The sequence below is a fragment of the Lipophrys pholis genome (assembly GCF_963383615.2).
Source record: "Lipophrys pholis genome assembly, chromosome: 8".
NCBI classification, from domain to species: domain Eukaryota; kingdom Metazoa; phylum Chordata; class Actinopteri; order Blenniiformes; family Blenniidae; genus Lipophrys; species Lipophrys pholis.
Window position 1 is genome coordinate 2627419 of NC_137630.1, and position 19028 is coordinate 2646446.

Genomic DNA, 19028 nt, shown 5'->3' on the forward strand with positions numbered 1-19028 from the left:
CGATCATAGCCGCTCCAGGGCCGCGACACAACGGGGGCCGCCCGGCAGTAGGGGCTCCCTCGAGGGGGGGGGGGGGGATCCTCAGCTCTCCCTGTGGATGAGGGTACTCCCACCGTGTACTAACCTGTGTTAAACAGGAAGTTTCACAGGGTTCAGTACTTTTCACATTATGCATGCTTCCTATAGGGAATATTACCAAGAAACTCTCCATTAACCTCCATTCTTATGCAAGTGATAGACAAATCTAGTAATCCATGAAACCACGTGATACTCACCAACCTGGTAAAGTACAAATTTCTCTTAAAAACATAAAAGGCTGGATCAGCTGTAATTTTCTGCTTCTGAACTCAGATAAAAAAGGAAATTATTATATTTGGCCCAAAACATCTGAGGTAGAAATTATGTAAATATCAAGAAACCCTGAATGGCCTTTGACCTCCAGTACCACTGTGCCCGGAAAGCTAATCCATGTATTAGTTACTTCCAGAGTAACTATTGTGACTCCCTATTATCAGGGTGAAACAATAACTACTTAAAGAGTTTTCAACTGATGGAAAATTCTCCAGCAAGAGTACTGACAAGAACCAGCATCAGAGATCACATCACTCCAAAACTAAGAATTTTAAATCCTTCTAACTTAGAAAGCTCTTAACAACCAGGCTCCATCTTATCTTACAGAGCTCTTAGTCCCATACCTCTCCAGACTGGAGGTGGAGCTTCGGCTCTCAGGCTCTTCTTATGAGGAACCAGCTCCCAGTTTCAGTTAGCATGGGGCTTTTCCACCAACAAGAACCAGGTTCTAGTTCAGGGCCGGTTCTTAAATGAGCACCGCCAAAGAACCGGTTCATTTTCCACCGTTAACGGAGCCAAGTGGGAGCCACGTCATTGCGTCACTCCAAAACCTGATACGTCACAGATCTAACCGATGTAGCGCCGGCAGGGTCCAGGAACCAGGAGACGGACTGTAACATCGGTTTGGACCGGGTCGCTCCATCTAGTCTGACCTGAACCTCAGATGCACCAAAGAGCCAGAGAACATTGAGTCTCCTCGTATCTCTAATGGTGTTTTTTCTAGTGCTGTCAAAAATGATGTGTTAATCTAATTAAATGATGTGAAACGTTTAACTTGTTAAAAAAGTTTTGTTTACTTCCAGGTTTGTTTGTTTTTGCTCCCTTACCGGAGCAGCGCCGTGACGGCAGAGCAGTCATTAGTGAAAGTCTTTAGTTTTACTTTGAAAAGCCGAATTTAACAACCAAACAAATTGTGTGTGTGTGTGTGTGTGTGTGTGTGTGTGTGTGTGTGTGTGTGCGTATGCATGTGTTTGCGTGCGTGTGCGTGCGTGTGTGTACGTGTGTGTGTGCGTGTGTGTGTGTGCGTGCGCTTGTGTGTGTGTGTGTGTGTGTGTGTGTGTGTGTGTGTGTGTGTGTGTGTGTGTGTGTGTGTGTGTGTGTGTGTGTATATTACAGTATATTATTACCACTTTGTTCATGTAATAAATTTACCACTTTGTTTCTACAAATATTCAAATTCTCCAAGTGGAGGACCTGCACTCTAACAAAACCAAGATTTATATTAGATGTTTAATAATTAATTAATTAATTTATGTTTTTATTATTTTACTAATCTTGGAGAGAATCAATTTCATCAAAAGCTAAAAGGACGTTATAAAAATAATCTTTGAATTTAAATATAGTCTTTGTGTGCTGAGTCGGCACTAATTTTGTGATTTTCCCTAAATAAATATCCATTACAAGCTTCAGTCTTCAGTAGAAAAACAATGTGATTAATCACAATTAATTATAGAAAATTGTGCTTGGTTAATTTTTTTTGTTTTTAATCGATTGACAGCAGTAGTGTTTTCACGCCCGTCGTGCTTTAGTCCGGAGCCCCGGAGTGGGCCTTCCTCGGGCCTTCCTCAGTCCTCGGGCCTTCCTCAGTCCTCGGGTCTTCCTCAGTCCTCGGGCCTTCCTCAGTCCTCGGGTCTTCCTCAGTCCTCGGGCCTTCCTCAGTCCTCGGGCCTTCCAGGACTCCGGTCAACGATCCGTCTGGAGCGAGGTGATTCCACTCGGCGGGCCTCTGCTGAAAAGGCGATGCCCACCTATCCAGGCTACGGCTCCCAACTCGCAGCTTCTTGTCAGCGTCCTGAGGGCACCGTTGGGGGCGAGGGGGGGTCGTGTGGTTTTCGGTGCGGGAGTGGTTACCTGGGATGATGTCGAGGTGTAGCTCCCTTATAGGTTGTCTGCTCGTCCCTGTTCTGGCTTTTCTCTGTGGTCCTACTATCCTCGAGGGTGAGCAGCCGGACTGGGCCAGGTCTTACACCCTATCGCCCTACTGAGGAGTTCCTCCCTCTTCATTGTCCGGGCTGTCTCGGTCCCTGATGGTCTCCGTCCAGGAGGAGCACTGCAGAAGAACCTGACAGCACAGTTTAGATGTGACATATTCACAGAAGTATTACAGTAGTGCATCTTCACTTTCCACCCAAACACTTCATTCTGGACTGTTATTTAACTTGTGTGAATGTTTCTTCCCAGTCATCATCCGATATTATTACATTTGCTTCCAGTTATCATTTTTCTTTAACATCCATATTATCATCATTAGATTCATATTGTAGTGCTTTATATATTCTTGAAATAAACCAATAACCCCCCCCACCACCTTTTTTTGAGCCATCCTCTGTGAGTGACATGTACAATTCTCCCATGTTAATTAGTTCTGTGCTTATTTTATTCTCATTTCTCATGTTTCTGAAAGTTACGTCTCAAATGTAAATGTCTATAAAAGTCACCCATCCATCCATCCATCCATCCATCCATCCATCCATCCATCTTCTCCCTCTTATCCTATTCACGGGGGTGTCAGTCTGAGCACCGTCACCCAGATCACATTGACCCATTAAGAACCATCCTGCAGGTGGAGAGCCCACAGGAAGGTGGAGAACCCACATAAAGGTGGAGAACCCACAGGAAGGTGGAGAGTCCACAGGAAGGTGGCGCCCGGCGGGGGACATGAACCCTCTACCTTGAGACTGAGAGTCTCCTGCTCTACCCGCTGAGCTGGCCGGGGGACATGAACCCTCTACCTCACACGTGTTGAACTCCAGGCCTCGAGGGCCGCAGCCCTGCACGTTCTCCATGTCTCCCAGCTTCAACACAGCTGATTGCAATGAGCAGCTCGTTATCTGGCTTTGTGCTGAATGTGATGATGAACCATCAGGAGGTTCAGGGGAGGGAGCCATTGAAAACGTGCAGGGCTGCGGCCCACGAGGATCTGAGTTTGACACCCCTGCTCTACCTTGAGACTGAGAGTCTCTTGCTCTACCCGCTGAGCGAGCCGGGGGACTTCCTGTTTAAGCTGTTCGAAGGATTTCAAAATTTGCTCTTCATAAATTTGTGCTATATACTGTATATTTATTGTCCATTGCTTGTCCATTTCTTAAATCCTGCATCCAGAGTGACCAGTGCTTTAATTGGAAAAAAATAAATGTCGTTACTCCTCTTGGTGACCTGCTGTCAGTCTCTCATACTAATATGGACAGAAACATAATATTCCGTGGCGTGTACAGACATTTTGTACGGCAGGTGGTCAGTGGAAAATAAAGGCACCTTGTTCAACGTATGGATCCACCGGCTCTATACTATAAAACTAAAAACAAAAAACACAAGTACATGTTGTAAGTAATTGCATATTTATTTAAATATTGGCAGACTTTTAATAATTACTCCCCAAAAAATAAAGGAAAGAATGAGGGAGAGAAAGATAGAAAGATGAGTCACTACACCATCCTGAATAAGTTCACATATACTTTTATTGTCCCTGTGGGGAGTTTTATTTAATCAGTCTGTACTGCATTACTGCATTACTGCATTACTGCATTACTGGGTGTAATTTAAGGTGTAATTGTGAAAAAAGAAACTGCAGTGAATCCATTTGAAAAGTGACCCAGGGGAACCTGTGGTCGTGTAGAAATGGACAGGACAGGAACCTGGTGCAGTTTGCTGAATACTACTTGACTAAAACTTTTACGAAATGTTCTGCCTGCACAGTAATATAACGATTTAAGTGTGTAATTGTGAAAAATGTTGATGTTGATGATCACGTCAATATGGGCCACCAGACAGTACAGTGTAAACTATTTTTAAATAATGAACATAAGCTGCACCCACCACATTTAAAAATACACTTGTCTATAAGCACATGTCCACGTTGTAACAGGGCATGAATTTCACTGTGGGATTTTTTTCTTGATAGAGAGGTCAAGTAAATTACTGCAAAAATACACAACACTGAGGGTTTTATCTCTGGTCATGAAGTATTTGCTGATTGTGATTGTGAGGAGAGGAGATCTTCCTCTGAGGACTATTGATCAGCCCCGGAGCCCAGAGTTACGTGATGCACCTGAACGCATCACCCATGTATCATCATGAAGCTCGTTTACCAGTAAAAATCCATAAATTAGCCTCATTGTTGGGTTCAAAGTGTCTGAAAAATGTAGCGGCTGACAGTCCGGACATTACGAAAAGTTCTGGTACACTAGAAAAAAGTCCCGGTACGCTGAGGGGTCAAATTTAAAAGTGGCGGTACTGTGTACCGACGCATACCGGCCCACTTAAAACCCTGATAGTGACGGTATAAAGTCTGGGTTTTTGGTTATTTTCGTAGCTCTAGTGACAGACCTGGATATGTCTAATTTCTTTTTATTGTTGACCTTATTTTATTTCTCTAATCGGTGCAATGTGATCTGGGTGACGGTGCTCCGACTGCCACCCCCGCAACCCGGAATCAGATAAGACGGAGAAAATGGATGGATGGACCTTATTTTCATTGTTTCTATAATCAATTCATTTCCCATTTTAATCTTCTTTTGCATTGACCTAGTGATGGTAGTGATTCTAATGGCACCTTAGGACAGGCCCTTTGCTCCATTTCAGCCTGTTGAAGGCCTTCAGTGCATCAAGGCGAAGCATCATCGAGGTCTGAGATGTGTATTTTGAATTGGATATTATATTTAATATTCTCCTAATGTTTGCTCCCTTTCTACCAGGAATGAATCCAGTTTGGTCTACCTTAATTAGTTATGTGTTTTCAGCGTTCATTTTTCCACCATACCAGCTAGAATTTTTAAATCATTGCAGAGTAGGCTCACTGGACTATATGCTTCACCTAAGGTTTGATCTCTTCCTTCTTTATGTAAAACTGATACGATGGCTTTTGACCTTGAGTCTCCAGATGTTAAAGTATAATTAAATATTTTAGACTGCACAGATGTTCTCTTGTCTCTAAAACATTTATAGAATTCTCCGGGAAACCCATCTGTCCCAGGCAATTTATTATTTTTAAGTGTTTTATGATGAGGAGAAATTGGTCAAATCATTTCAGATGCCTGTTCTCTGTCAGGGTGATGCAGGGAGACCCAAACCCAGACTCAGAAAGTTCTGTAAAAACCAGGTTTATTAACCAGGGAACACGAGGAAAACACAGGGACACAGGAGCGACACGACGAGATGAGTGACAAGATGACAAGAGGCAAGACATGTTGACGAGAGGATCCGACAAGGACAACAGAGGGAGAGGGTTTAAATACACAAGGGAGGGGTGGACACAAGTGGAACACAACGATGGGAGAAGACAGAGGGAGAAGATCATTGGTTAATTGGAAACATGAGACACACAGGGACAGACACAGAGACCTGACAAGTTCATCCTTGGTAGTTCATGTACTTACCATCGTCTTGCTAGTCACTTTCTCTGGCCCTTCCTGATCCTGTCTCTTTCACCCTGACCTGCTCCTCTTCATTTCTCTCCCTCGGTTCCCGTCCGAGTTTCTCATTTCCTTCAATCTTTCCTCAAGCTTCCTAAACCTACCTTCTGATTCCTTCTGTATCTCCCTTATCCTCTTCCTCATCTCACTCTCTTTTTCTATCGACCTCAATTTAGTATTCAATACTTCCTGTTCTGCCCTTATATGTATTTCATTCAATCTATCAGCTAACATCTTGTGCCTCCTTTACATCATCTCCATCTCCACTGGCCCCTGAAGGCGCTTGGGTCCAGGGGTGTCTTTAAGGACCCAAGTAATTCATCAATCTCTTCTTTTTCCATTGTTTTTGTAAATTTAACTCTGTTCTTATCTTATAAAATGACCACTCTTTTATTAATATTATTTTATTATATGCTATCTTGTTTTATTCTATTTATTTATTTATTTATCTATCTATTATTTATCTGTTTATTAAGGTGGCTCTGAAGTGCAAACTACAACAACAAATCACAAAACACAACGACATTAACAAGCGCAGTAGAGATATCGCTGACTGGACGACAGCGCGGTGACATGACAGCAGGAGATATCGGCGATTGGACGACAGCGCAGTACGGCTTAAAAACCGGAAGTTATTCTGCCTTGCGCACAATTTTCAAAACACCGGCCGTTTTCCAATTCCTAGAGCGCCGGTGTGTACTCGCCAGTGTGTACTCGCCAGTGTGACTCGCCTCCGTCATGAGTAACCACTCCAGGGCGTCCTCGGAAGTAAGGACATGCAAAGTTACGAGGACGCATCGGCGTTAACGGAGAATTGGAACACGAGCGTATTTGATGACGCGGTGGCTGTCATGGCTGGATGATGGCGGAAAAGGAGGAGGGGGAGGAGGAGGAGAAAGCTGAGGAGGAGGAGGAGGAGGAGGAAGAGGAGGAGGAGGAGGAGGAGGAGGAGGAGGAACCTGTTTCCTCTCTGGTTCAGTAGGAAGGTGACTTGTACATGATATTTTATATGAAGATCTAAACTTTAGAACATTATTGTAAAATAGTACCTTTTCTATCACATACATGCTGTGTATAGTACAGTGTATTGTACTGTGTATAGTACTATGTACAGTACTGTGTATAGTAATGTTACTTTTACTTCTACCTCCTATAAGCCTTTATTTTACTCTTCATCTCCTTGGAGTTCAGTAACAATAAAAGCAGCTGATCAGAAATGTCCTACTAATTCAGTGGCCCTAAAACTCTTCCGTACGGAAAAAAAAAATCTCGACTTTGAGTTTCGACTTTTTCTGAGGCCACGAAGGTTTTAGTTTTTTTTAGCCTCCGGATTTCTGTTTCTCTTCAGTGGCCCTAAAACTCTTCTGTATCAGAGCCACCGTAGTTTATAGACTAGTCTCTATTTTACACCACTCAGAATATCAACCTTTTATTGGTCCACTCAAAATGGCCACTAACACGGTTCAATCCAGTACACCCAAGATGGCTGTTAGCAAGGCCCAATCTCACACGCACACGCACGGCCCAGGACGCGACCCCTCCACCGGGCACTCTCTTTTCACTCACAGTGCAGCAGACACATCACTGTCATTCATTCACTGCTTCCCTTGGTTCATCCATCCATCTTCTCCCTCTTATCTGTTTCCGGGTCGCGGGGGTGTCAGTCTGAGCACCGTCACCCAGATCACATTGACCCATTAAGAACCTTCCTGCAGGTGGAGAGCCCACAGGAAGGTGGTGCTCGGCGTGGGACATTAACCCTCTACCTTAAGAGGGTCTCATGCTCTACCAGCCGGGGCGCACTGGGTTCAGTACGAGACTCCTACACACAGACAAAGCTCTCGGTACAACAACACAATACAACACATCCAGCAAAATGATCACAATACTATTCGAATATACTTCATCGCATCGAATCGAAAGGAGTAATAACCCGATCTGGAGGGATTTAATTTATATAACTCAAGAATTTACCAAAGTCGAGCCAGACTTTGGAAGGCCTCTAACCTATTTCTGTCCCATCTACACCGAGATCGAGGGATTTTGTGTTTTTTTGATTTTACCTGTTGTTGCTTGTCAGTTGTGTTGTGTTTTCAGCGGCTTCGAGCGCCAAGGTCGTGTAATCGGACGCAAGAAACACAAGAAAAGCTTGAAGTCTATTTGAGGAAAACCACAAGTTGCTCACCTTGGATGTCAAGTGCTCTGAAGCGGCTGAAACTGTGAAAACCGGTTCGACACTTGACTTGTCGTCGTCGCTTCTAAGTTTTAAGGTGGATTCTCTTTGTCTTCTGTAGCAGCCCATATGCCAGACCAGCACGGAGAGGTGATGGCCGCTTTGACCGAGGTGGAGGACGAAAAGCCAGGTCGGGCTGGTACAAAGTCACGGTGTGTATTACCGTTTGGTGGCCTGAGGCTTGATCTCTATCAATTTGGCTTATAAGTCGTTGAACAAAATCTCATCTGGCTCTCATCTGTCTATACAGATCCCACACGACAAGAAGTATGATGAGAGGGGGCTCCTGACAGCTCTGCAGAGCGTCTGTTCACTTCCCTTCATACCTGTACAGGTAAGTTTTGAGCTCCATCTTATCAATACATTCTTGTTCATATTTGGATCCATTCACATTTTAGCTTTTTACAAGTTTGTTAGTCTGTTGGTGAAGCAGACATTTGTAATCCTTTATCCAATCATTTGTTACCTGAGGAGTTGAACACAATGCTCACTCTTTCTTCCAGTATCACGTTGAGCACAACATGGTCCAGTTTTATGTCGATGATTCCTCGACTGCCAGCGCTTTGCGCCAATGTTGTCACAAGATAACAGACCCGGATGGTTATAAGGTGAGTTTGAAGATGATGCAACAAATTCCCCTTTTCAATATGATCATATGAAGGTTTTTGTTGGAGTTTTTTGGTACTTTAATGCATCACAAAATACTGAAGCCGTAGTTCAGCCACTAGTTTCTCTATATTTAACTCACTGCTATGAATCCCTTTTAATGAAAATGACTGAGCTGTATCATGAGTGCCTGATCTGTCTTTGTTTGGTTCTTCAAGGTGGAGGTGCACGTGAACCCCAGCGCTCCACCCTTATTTCTGCAGTCAGGCCTGAAACCTGAAGACTTGATGCATCTGAAGGTGAGTTTGACAAAGTATGGAAATATTCTACTGTGACTGAATGTTCAGGAAAAACTCTCAGATCCCACAAAGACGTTTCCACTTTCAGCGAACAGATTTCATTTGGTTTGTCTGTTGATGAAGGTAACGAAAAGCAAATAAAAAACAATAAATGATGACAAAGTAAATGCAGCAACGTACACATACATGAGGTTAAGAAGTTCAGTCAGTCATTCAATACAATCCTCTGCAGTCCAGGTCTTTTCTTTCTGAGATGCAGCTTGTTTCTAAATCGCTAACAAGAAGTAATACTTACAGGAAAACACAAACCATCTCAAACTGCATTGTTTACCTGGCCAATAGTAACGGGTATTTGAGTCTGTTCCCTCTTGTGGCAACAATATATCTGCAGCCTGAGAGAAACATGTTTGGTTCAGGAGTTTTCCTTTCCACTGTCACTGCTCATGTGGAATTGTTGGCTTTTCTCTGTTAAAGAGCTTTAAAATGACTGTTGTAAATGCCGCTATATTATTAAAGTTGAATTGAATGAAATTAGAAAAGTGAATTTTAAAATGAAGTTGAAAAAAAAGATAGTTTATTTGCGCAGTTTGGACTTGTTGGATTCATTTGGTTTGATCTTCCACAGCGATCTTCCGCCCCCACCCTCACTGTCCCCCAGCAGGAGATGCTCATGAACTTCTCACAGAGGTCGGGCATGAGCCTGGAATGGTCCCTAAAGTAGGTCTCGTTTGTTGCCCACTTGTCCTCGATGAGGCAAGATAAGTTCTGAATATCTCACCACTGGTTTCCTCTGGCAGGTGTCTGCAGGACAATGACTGGGACTTTAACAGGGCGGCGCACAGCTTCACTCATTTAAAAGTGACATTAATATCTCCATTGTTTTCCTCTTAACTTTTGTGTAAAAACATTGTTGTCGTGCCAAAACCCTGAAACACTTTGTCGTTTCTTTACAGACGGAGGGCAAGATCCCAAAGGCAGCGCTCAGAAAGTGAAGACTTTGTCTGTGAAATAAAACTGGCAGCTGTATTTATGATCGTTTTTTCATTCATCCTTTAGCTTTTTTGCTTAATTCAGAAAAGTTTTCAACAAATTACATGAACTGTTTCATGAGGATTACAGGTACATCTCAAAAAATGAGAATATCATGAAAATGTTCAATATTTTTTGTCACTCATTTCAGAAAGTCAAACCCATATATGATATAGGCTCACGACACACAGAGTGAAATATTTCAACCTCTATTTCTTGAAATGTTGATGATTATGGCTTACAGATAGTGAAAACACAAAATTGTTTGAGACACTGAATTTTAAATTAAACCGAAGCTGGTGTCTCCAGATCAAGTCGCCTCTGACAGAGCTGCTGGCAGCCCTCTGCATCGACACTGAGACAGAAAAACACGACAGCATTTAAATCCCCATTAAAGCAATATCGGATTGCTTCTCCCTGTAACTGATGTTTTAAAAGAGCAACTCGATCAAAGTTTCTCGTGATTCAGACATCAACTTCTTGTTTTGATCTTAGATCTGCCTGTTCTGCAGCCCCTCAGTCAAACCTCTGAAACAAACGTTTCAAGCCTTTTAGGCACTTTAGAAAAACAGTTTTTGCACATTTTAGCATTTTTATTCAGGCTTTGTGTCACAGCTTTGTTTCTTGCTGCTGTAACAACACAATTTCCCACGAGTGAAATAAATCAGTCACCACTTTAATTTAAAAGATGGTAATAAACTACAGCAGTTCAAGTCTGGCCTGTTGATTATGACTGCTGTTAGACTTATTATAATACTAAGTTTTAATGTAATCAGAATTTGTCAATGTGAATTGTACTTTTTAAAGTACTTTGGCCCATCGCTGCTGCTCCCAGAACCACGACTACTCCGTCTTTCTGCTTCAGTGCTCTTGTTATTATGCTTATTGCGAGTGAAATAAAAAGCTCTAATTCTTTAAATATTACCACAAAATTACAACGACCATGTCAAGTGCTTATAAATCAGATCCAATCCCTCTGAGGCACCATGCTTCTGACCTGACAGACATTCAGTGTGTGTTGTTCATCTGCAGCCCTCCATAAGACGGCTCAGTAAAGCAGCACTGCCTTTGGAGAATACATCGAAATGTATTTCAATACTTTCGATATTTTTTGATACTTTTCCAAATAAACAGAGAACACGGTTGTGGCCTTGTGGATGTAGCAGCAGCCATTGTTTCTTTCGCCAGACTCTTGCTCTTTGCTGCTCCGTTAGTGATGAACTCTATTTCTTTTTACAGAGTTTCCACGGGTCGCTTGAGTCAGTTACTCATGCTCACTCTCACATGGACGCCAACGCCGTGTCATTTACTCATGCACATGCGCTATTCTTTTCAAAGTACAAGCTCGGTTGGGAGAAGATTGATTTGAAAATACGTTGTTTTGATTTTCATTTTGAAATTGTGTCCAGGAATATTGTTGGTAAATAAGGTGGAGTATGAAGCGCTTATTCAGTTGCGTATCTCGGGTCGGAGCGCTCGCACCCCGTCTCGGCGTTTTTTTTCACATCTCTCAGAAACCGGAGCGCCATACTACTCTTAAAATTGAAACCCCGCCAGTGCGGTATCAAATAATGTCGGCGTATGGGCGCCGTCATACTTGTATGTGGTCGCCGCCATATTTAAAAGGCAGAATGATGTCAGTGGCTAAAGTTATGTCATGGCTTCATGGGTCATGTTCAGTTCTAGGAAGCACAAGTACACTGGAAGGTACATCCGGGTAGATTGTATCTGAATAAAGCTCAGAGAGTATTTATTCGGTCCAGAGCCAAGTGGATTGACGAGGGAGAAAAAAACTATCATATTCCACATTCAATTTATAAAACCAGCCTGGAAAGAAAAGATTCACTCTCATGATGAACGGGGAAGAATACTTAGAACCAAAAAGTACAGTGAAGGAGAACTTGAATTTCTTTAGATACTGTATGATTCTTCTTATTCTAAACCAAAGGCTGAATTACTTTAAATCATTTATTACTGTAAATGATGAAAACTTTAGAAATGTTTGTGAGGATTTAAATTGAAGTATCATCATGAAAACAGGCTCTGACTGATCTCCAGGCTCAGATGGAATCACTACAAACTTTCTGAAAAGAAATGAAAACGTTGCTATTTGAGGCAATAATGTACGACTAGAAAGGAATTATTGATAAAGAAATGAGGCAGAATTATTTCAGACATCCTGAAATAATGGTACATGCTTTTATTCTATTTGTCATATTTCCTTACCTTCAGGTCAAAATCAGAAAAGTGTCTCATCTAACTCCACTCTGCTCTATTCTAAATTCTGCTTTACATTTACATTTCACTTCACTGCACCTGTCATTTTATATCCCAAAATGTCGGTGAGCCACGTAACAAAAGTTTATTCTGTTTAACACCTGCTGCTGCTGCCTACATGATTGACTAAGTTGTCTAACTGCTGCAGCTGTAACCACAGTGAAGCTCAGGGTCAGAGGTCAGAGGTCAGCTGTAACCACAGTGAAGCTCAGGGTCAGAGGTCAGAGGTCAGCTGTAACCACAGTGAAGCTCAGGGTCAGAGGTCAGCTGTAACCACAGTGAAGCTCAGGGTCAGAGGTCAGAGGTCAGCTGTAACCTCAGTGAAGCTCAGGGTCAGAGGTCAGCTGTAACCACAGTGAAGCTCAGAGTCAGAGGTCAGAGGTCAGCTGTAACCACAGTGAAGCTCAGGGTCAGAGGTCAGCTGTAACCACAGTGGAGCTCAGGGTCAGAGGTCAGAGGTCAGCTGTAACCACAGTGAAGCTCAGGGTCAGAGGTCAGCTGTAACCACAGTGAAGCTCAGGGTCAGAGGTCAGAGGTCAGCTACTAAACTGATCCGCCTCCTTCATTCATCCAGTGACAATGTGGCTGCATGAAGCAAAACAAATGACAAGAATGGAGAATAACTGTAGTTTCTTCAGCAGGAAGGAGGAAATGTCCATGACAAACCTTCAACAAATACCTATGACAACTTTAAAAGAATAAAACCATCATAAATCATGTCATTGTTCTTTATTTTATAAACAATCACAGGGTACTTTAATAGAGAAAACCCAACTAATCCACATGAGCGACGGTGGAAAGGAAGAACTCCCTCTAACAGGAAGAGACCTGCAGAAAGCAGACTCAGAGGTGGAGGCTTCCTGCTGGCCGGGTGGGGGGAGAGGACAGAGGACAGAGGAGAGGACAGAGGACAGAGGACAGAGGAGAGGACAGAGGAGAGGACAGACAGACAGATAAGAGAGAGATCCACTCTGTGAAGACTGATCAGGACAGGAGGCTTCAATCCACCTTCAGCTCCACTGTCATGTCCGGTTGGTTCCCCTGTGAGAACATGTTAGAACTTTCTCCCTCTGGCTATGATGACCTCTGCCTCAAGCCTTGTAGGACCTTCGGCCATCAGGATGTTGATGAGGATCTGAAAAACCTTGACAAGGTGCAGGTAGAGAGGTTTACAAAGACACACAATAATGAGCACTCTACTTCTATGATGTCCTCCATTCCATTGATCATCTTACTTCTGGGAGCAAAACATCAAAAGGTAATGGACGAGTCTCTGGTCCTCCTTCTTGGTTCCTGTGACTTCCTCCATCTCCTTCAGCATCTCCAGGATCTGCTGCAATACAGAGGAAGACAAGTAAACAAATCCAGCTTATGTTAAGTAAAAACTATCAAACTTGACTGATGAGAAGTTTTCTTACCTGCTGCTCACTGAAAGGAAACATCCTCAGTTTGAGCTGCTGCTTCAGGGAAAGTGATGCTGACGGCATCTTCCAGAGGTTCATTCTGTCTGAACAGACCCTCGACTCCATGAGATCATCATGTAAGATCTGAAGACAAAGAGCAAAGAGAGAAGATATAGCAGCTCTAGAGAATAGAACCACTAACAGCACAGTTAGTTTGACTCACCTTGATCTGCTCTCTGGAGAATCCAGTCAGGATCTCCACCCTTCAACACCTCAATCATCCTGCAGATTATAATCTGTTGTTAATCCAATAAAAGATGCAGCAGCAGCAAAGTTACTTTGATTAAAGTCAAAACTGTCTGGGATTTATTGTTCCTGTGGTTTAACAAGATTAATCAGCCAACTGGAGACAAGATGTAGAATCAGTTGATGTTTTACTTTGACAATGTGATCAAACAACGGTTGATGGTTCAAACCCCTTTAGGAATGTAGTGATGTCATTTAAAGACACAGCGTCCAACACAAAGAGTCCAGAATAAATATCTCAGCCAAGTGCTTCAGTCCTTTCTGCCATACGACACACATCGATTGAATAATTAAACTAACTATGGTTGTAGTACCTTGTGCTCTCACTCGTGGTGTTACAGCCACAGCTGGAAGCAATCACAACGGAGCCTGAGGGATTTAATGTATATAACCTGAGAATTTACCAGAGTCACGCCGGACTTTGGAAGGCCTCTAACCCGAATTAATTAATAAAGTAAAACAAAATAAAATAAACAATGTGCTAAAGTATTCTAAACTCTCAAGATCGAACAAAACAATTCTAGTGAGTCTGCGTTTTCACAGTCAGTTTAGTACGTTCACAACACCCAGAAAAAGTTCATCAACAGAGTCTCAAGGAGCAAATCACCGAGGACGGCTCCTGTGCTTACCTTTCAATTAAAACCGCTGGAATCTGTTGATCGACCTTCCTGGGGTCTGTCTGTTTGATGCTGTTCCCAATCAATCAATCTGTGTGTGTGTGTGTGTGTGTGTGTGTGTGTGTGTGTGTGTGTGTGTGTGTGTGTGTGTGTGTGTGTGTGTGTGTGTGTGTGTGTGTGTGTGTGTGTGTGTGTGTGTGTGTGTGTGTGTGTGTGTACATTGAATTATTCCTTCATGAAGAAAGAAAGCCGAACCCATAAATATTACAAACAGGAGTTGAAACAGATGTTCCATTCCCACAGTTTGCCCTCCTGTCTGTGATCAGCATCAAAACTTCTGCTTCATTCAAACAGCATCAAAATTAGTATTTCAACTGAACTGCCAGATAGTTTTATTTTTGATTATAGGGGAAGAATTTAATATATAGGTGTGTATCTTTGCCGCTACAAAACTTCTAAACACAAGTTGTAAAACATGAGCTGCATGGGACAAAATCTGTGATCTGTACTTATAATAGTCACAAAAAAAGTCACATCTGTGTTTCTTGCAGGAGCAGAGGTGCACAGAAGTAATTTCTGAGAACACAGGTAACCAGATATGGTTAATATTGCTGGCAGAAGCTTTCTGAAGAAAGCCTTGAGGCTTCCGCTGTGTAACAGTGGCATTCTACTCAGTGAGATGACCTTTGGCATCACAGAAAATAACCTCAGAAGTAGCTGTTGACATCAGTTAGAATGTCAGGCAGCTGCTTACTGGGCTTCCCCAACGCTTACTCTTTTTAAAACTTCCTCTTCAACAAATTATCTGGGCACCTTTTGAGGTTGTTGATACAGAAACGGTGTTCACACTGAAATCAACAGTCATTCCTTCAACAGAAAACATTATTTTCTAGGCGATTCAAACAATAACAACAGTCATTTCTAAAAAAGTTGTTTGTCTAAAAATGTTTTACAGTGGATCAAAAAAGTAATGTTCCAAGCTGAAAAGTGGGAAAACTTGACTGGAGTTAATGGTACAGCACTGAATTGGGTTCAATCCCATTTATCACACAGATTCCACTTTGTTCATGTTAATGAAGGTTTCAGGTTTCTTTTAAGAGCACTGTATTAATCCCCAGAGGGCAAATTCCATCCTGAATGAGCCACCGAGCAGCTACACAGAGCAGCGCTCAGGGGATAGCTGGGGGTCTTGTTCAGGGACCCCTAGTGCATGTGTTCTGGGAATGAGGGAGAAACTGGAGTACCTGGACAACCCCCCCCCCCGCACACACAGGGAGAACATGCAAACTCCACACAGAAAGGCCCCAGGCTGGATTTGAACCCACAACCTTGGGTTGAGAGCGCTAACTACTGCGCCACTGTGCGGTGCATGATTACCATCTCCACCTGTCTACATGCCGAAGTGTCCTTGGGCAAGACACTGAACCCCAAACTGCTCTCATTGGAGTGACAGCATGGCTGGTGAGTGAACGGGTGAATGTGATGAGCGTTCAGCTTTGGGGCTGCTCACACAGCTGAAAGGCGCCATAGAAGTGAAGTTTATTTCCCAATGATGCTTTTCAGCTCAGAGGACAGTTAAACATGGAGTTCCACCAGGTTCTGTCTTTGGACCCACACTCTTAACTCTCTGTCGGAAATGTCTTTAGGAACCAAATCCATTCCAGACGACACACAAATCTATTTATCTATAGAACCAGATGATACTGATCAACTTGTCAAACTAGAAGCTTGTCTTAAAAACATAAAAGCCTGGATGAGCAGTAATTTTCTACTTCTTAACTCAGATACAACAGAGATTTTTACTTCCGCTTTCGGTCCAGACCAATGAATGAGCCATGTTTCTTTTTTTCTTCCTCTCTGGTCACTCTTTGTTTCGGGTGACAGCGCCCCCAAACCAGCAGCTGTTGTAATTGCATGATGATTTCCAGGTGGTTTAATCCAGTCCAAAACGTGCAGTGTGAACACAAACCAAACCAAACCAAACCAAACCAAACAAAGGAGTCAATATATAAATAACTCACTCTTCACTACTGACTATGTAACATAAATATGAGCTTTTCATTGGATTTTTTAAGAACCATAAGATGTTTGGACAAGAAAAACATTTGAAGTTGTAGTAGTTCTGTATATTTATCTTAAAATCATCTCACCTGTTACATTTACACTTTAACATCATCTTCACACTATAATCTTATGAATCTATGTATGTTTCTTCTTACACTCAGTTCTAAAAAGGATATTGCACCTCCATTTTATTATGTTGCTGTATAAACAAGAAAATCAACCAACGTTCCTGAATTCTAAAGAAGGATAATATTTGTATTTTTTGCTGTTGTACTTTTTTCTTTCCTTTACTGATTTAAATGAGTTATATGAGCTCGGTGCTGCCTCTGATCATAAACATATTCATTCACGGGTTGGATGTAAGTCTCACTTCACCAGTTCTAACTCATCTTCTCAGACTGATGTACTAACAGTACTAACAGGTTCGACTGTTATGAATTACAAAGATAAATGTATTAGCAAGCTTGAAAGTTGAAGCATGATTTCTGCACCTTGGAAATATTAAATATAATCAAAGTGATGAACTCCTGATCAAAATGATGCCTGAAGCTACAAGAAATGATGGATTAGAACCATTGAACTAGATAAAAGGATAACATACACTAGATCTTTACAGGAGCAGTTCAAAGTATGAAATAAAGTACGAAACTATGTGTATTAATACAACTAACCTTGAAAAATGTTTTACTTTCTGTTTGGAGTGACATTTGATGCTGCTGCAAATCAAGAACATGATTAAACACATGACTGAGTTTCTCTCCGAAAGGTTCTGGTTCTGTTTATTCCCGCCTATTTTGGTCTGTGCACAACGTTTCAGTAAAATCCCCAAATAAAAGTTTAAAAAAGAAGCAGACGTTTCATTTTACATTGTGTATAACGTTGCAGTTTCATGGACACGGGCTCGAGCCGGGGGTCCATGTGGCCCCTTACAATGCAAAACTCTCTTTTCACTGGGACAGTCCCACGGCGAACAGATGTGGAGGCCAATCCTCGCACCTATTTCTTTGTGGCTCATTAAAACAAACCTGTTTTCATGTACGTGATGGTATATGCACATGTATAGCTTGTGGAAAACCCCCAAATATTAATAATGTGTCTTGTCAGACGTCTTGGTGTAAAGTCTGCTCGTCCTGAAGTCTTTAGAGGAGAGACGCACAAAGAACAACTCAAAGCTTCAGAAAGAAATCCTGCGTGGAAATGGAAATAAACCTTTTTAAAAATTGACACGTGTGTTTAAATATAACAGATGGCGATTTAAACCATAAACAAATGGATTATTGATGATCAAAGAGCTTCTTGAAACTTGCTAGTCAACTCTCAAGAACTCAAAAAACCCACTCACCCCCGCCAGGTGCTGAATCCTCACATCCACTTCGGAAGGAGTGAATCACTCGCATACGGACAATATGGTTTTCAGTCTGATTCACCCCGTGAGAGGACATCATTTACTGAATCATGTCACCTCGTCAGCAAGTATCACCGTCTCAAATCAGAAAGTAAAGCTCCTCACCAGAAGAGAATCAGAACAGAGAATCTCTGAGCTGTACCGTCACTTTCGCTTCAGAACCTCTGAAAACGGGAAGAAACAGCATGTTCTGAACACGTTCTCAGGACGGTCACTTCCACTGGCTTCAGAGAATTTCCAGAAATGAACTTTTACCAATCAGTCTGCAAGTCAACAAGAACAGACTGCCAGGACGTATGGACCCCACTGAGAGTGAAAAGGAAAGGATGAGAAAGGCTTCATATGTGTTCATTCTGTCTTTCTGCAAAACTTGAAAAGTTTAATTTTTCAATCTCGAATGAATTTTAAAAAGTACAACATTACGGTTTAAAGACTGGTAAAGAGCGTTACAGACTGTTAAAGACAGTGACGGAGTGTCCTCTTGGACATCCCAGTGCATTTCATATAAATGACTCTATCTTCTCACTTTGGAATGAATTTTTAAGCTTTTACAACTGATCTCAATGTTTCATTACAAGTTTTCAATAATTTTTTTCTATGCATTGTGAACTCCAGTCAAACACACAGTAACTCTGTGATGATGTGAGAAGCTGCTTCAGACATCATGATGCAGTATCAGTGTGTCTGAACAAGTCATTAAGATCAACCCTTCACACTTTTGTTATTTTTTGCTGAGATGCAGGTTTATGTTTCCTCCTCAGAAGATCCTCCTGCTTTTTGATGGCATTTTCATTAAATAAATAATTTATGTATTTAAAAGAACATCACACACGGTAATTTCTCATTTGTAAATAATAGAGGATTGTTTTCTCGGAAATGAGACACATTAAATCAGTAAAGAAAAAAACTGCATTTAAAGAATCATTTTTAGGATTTTTAAACCAAGTTGGTTTCTTTGTTAACTCAGAAAAAGGTCTGTGGTGAGAATGCGTCCTCATGTGTGAGTGGGACTGACTGCATGAATTAA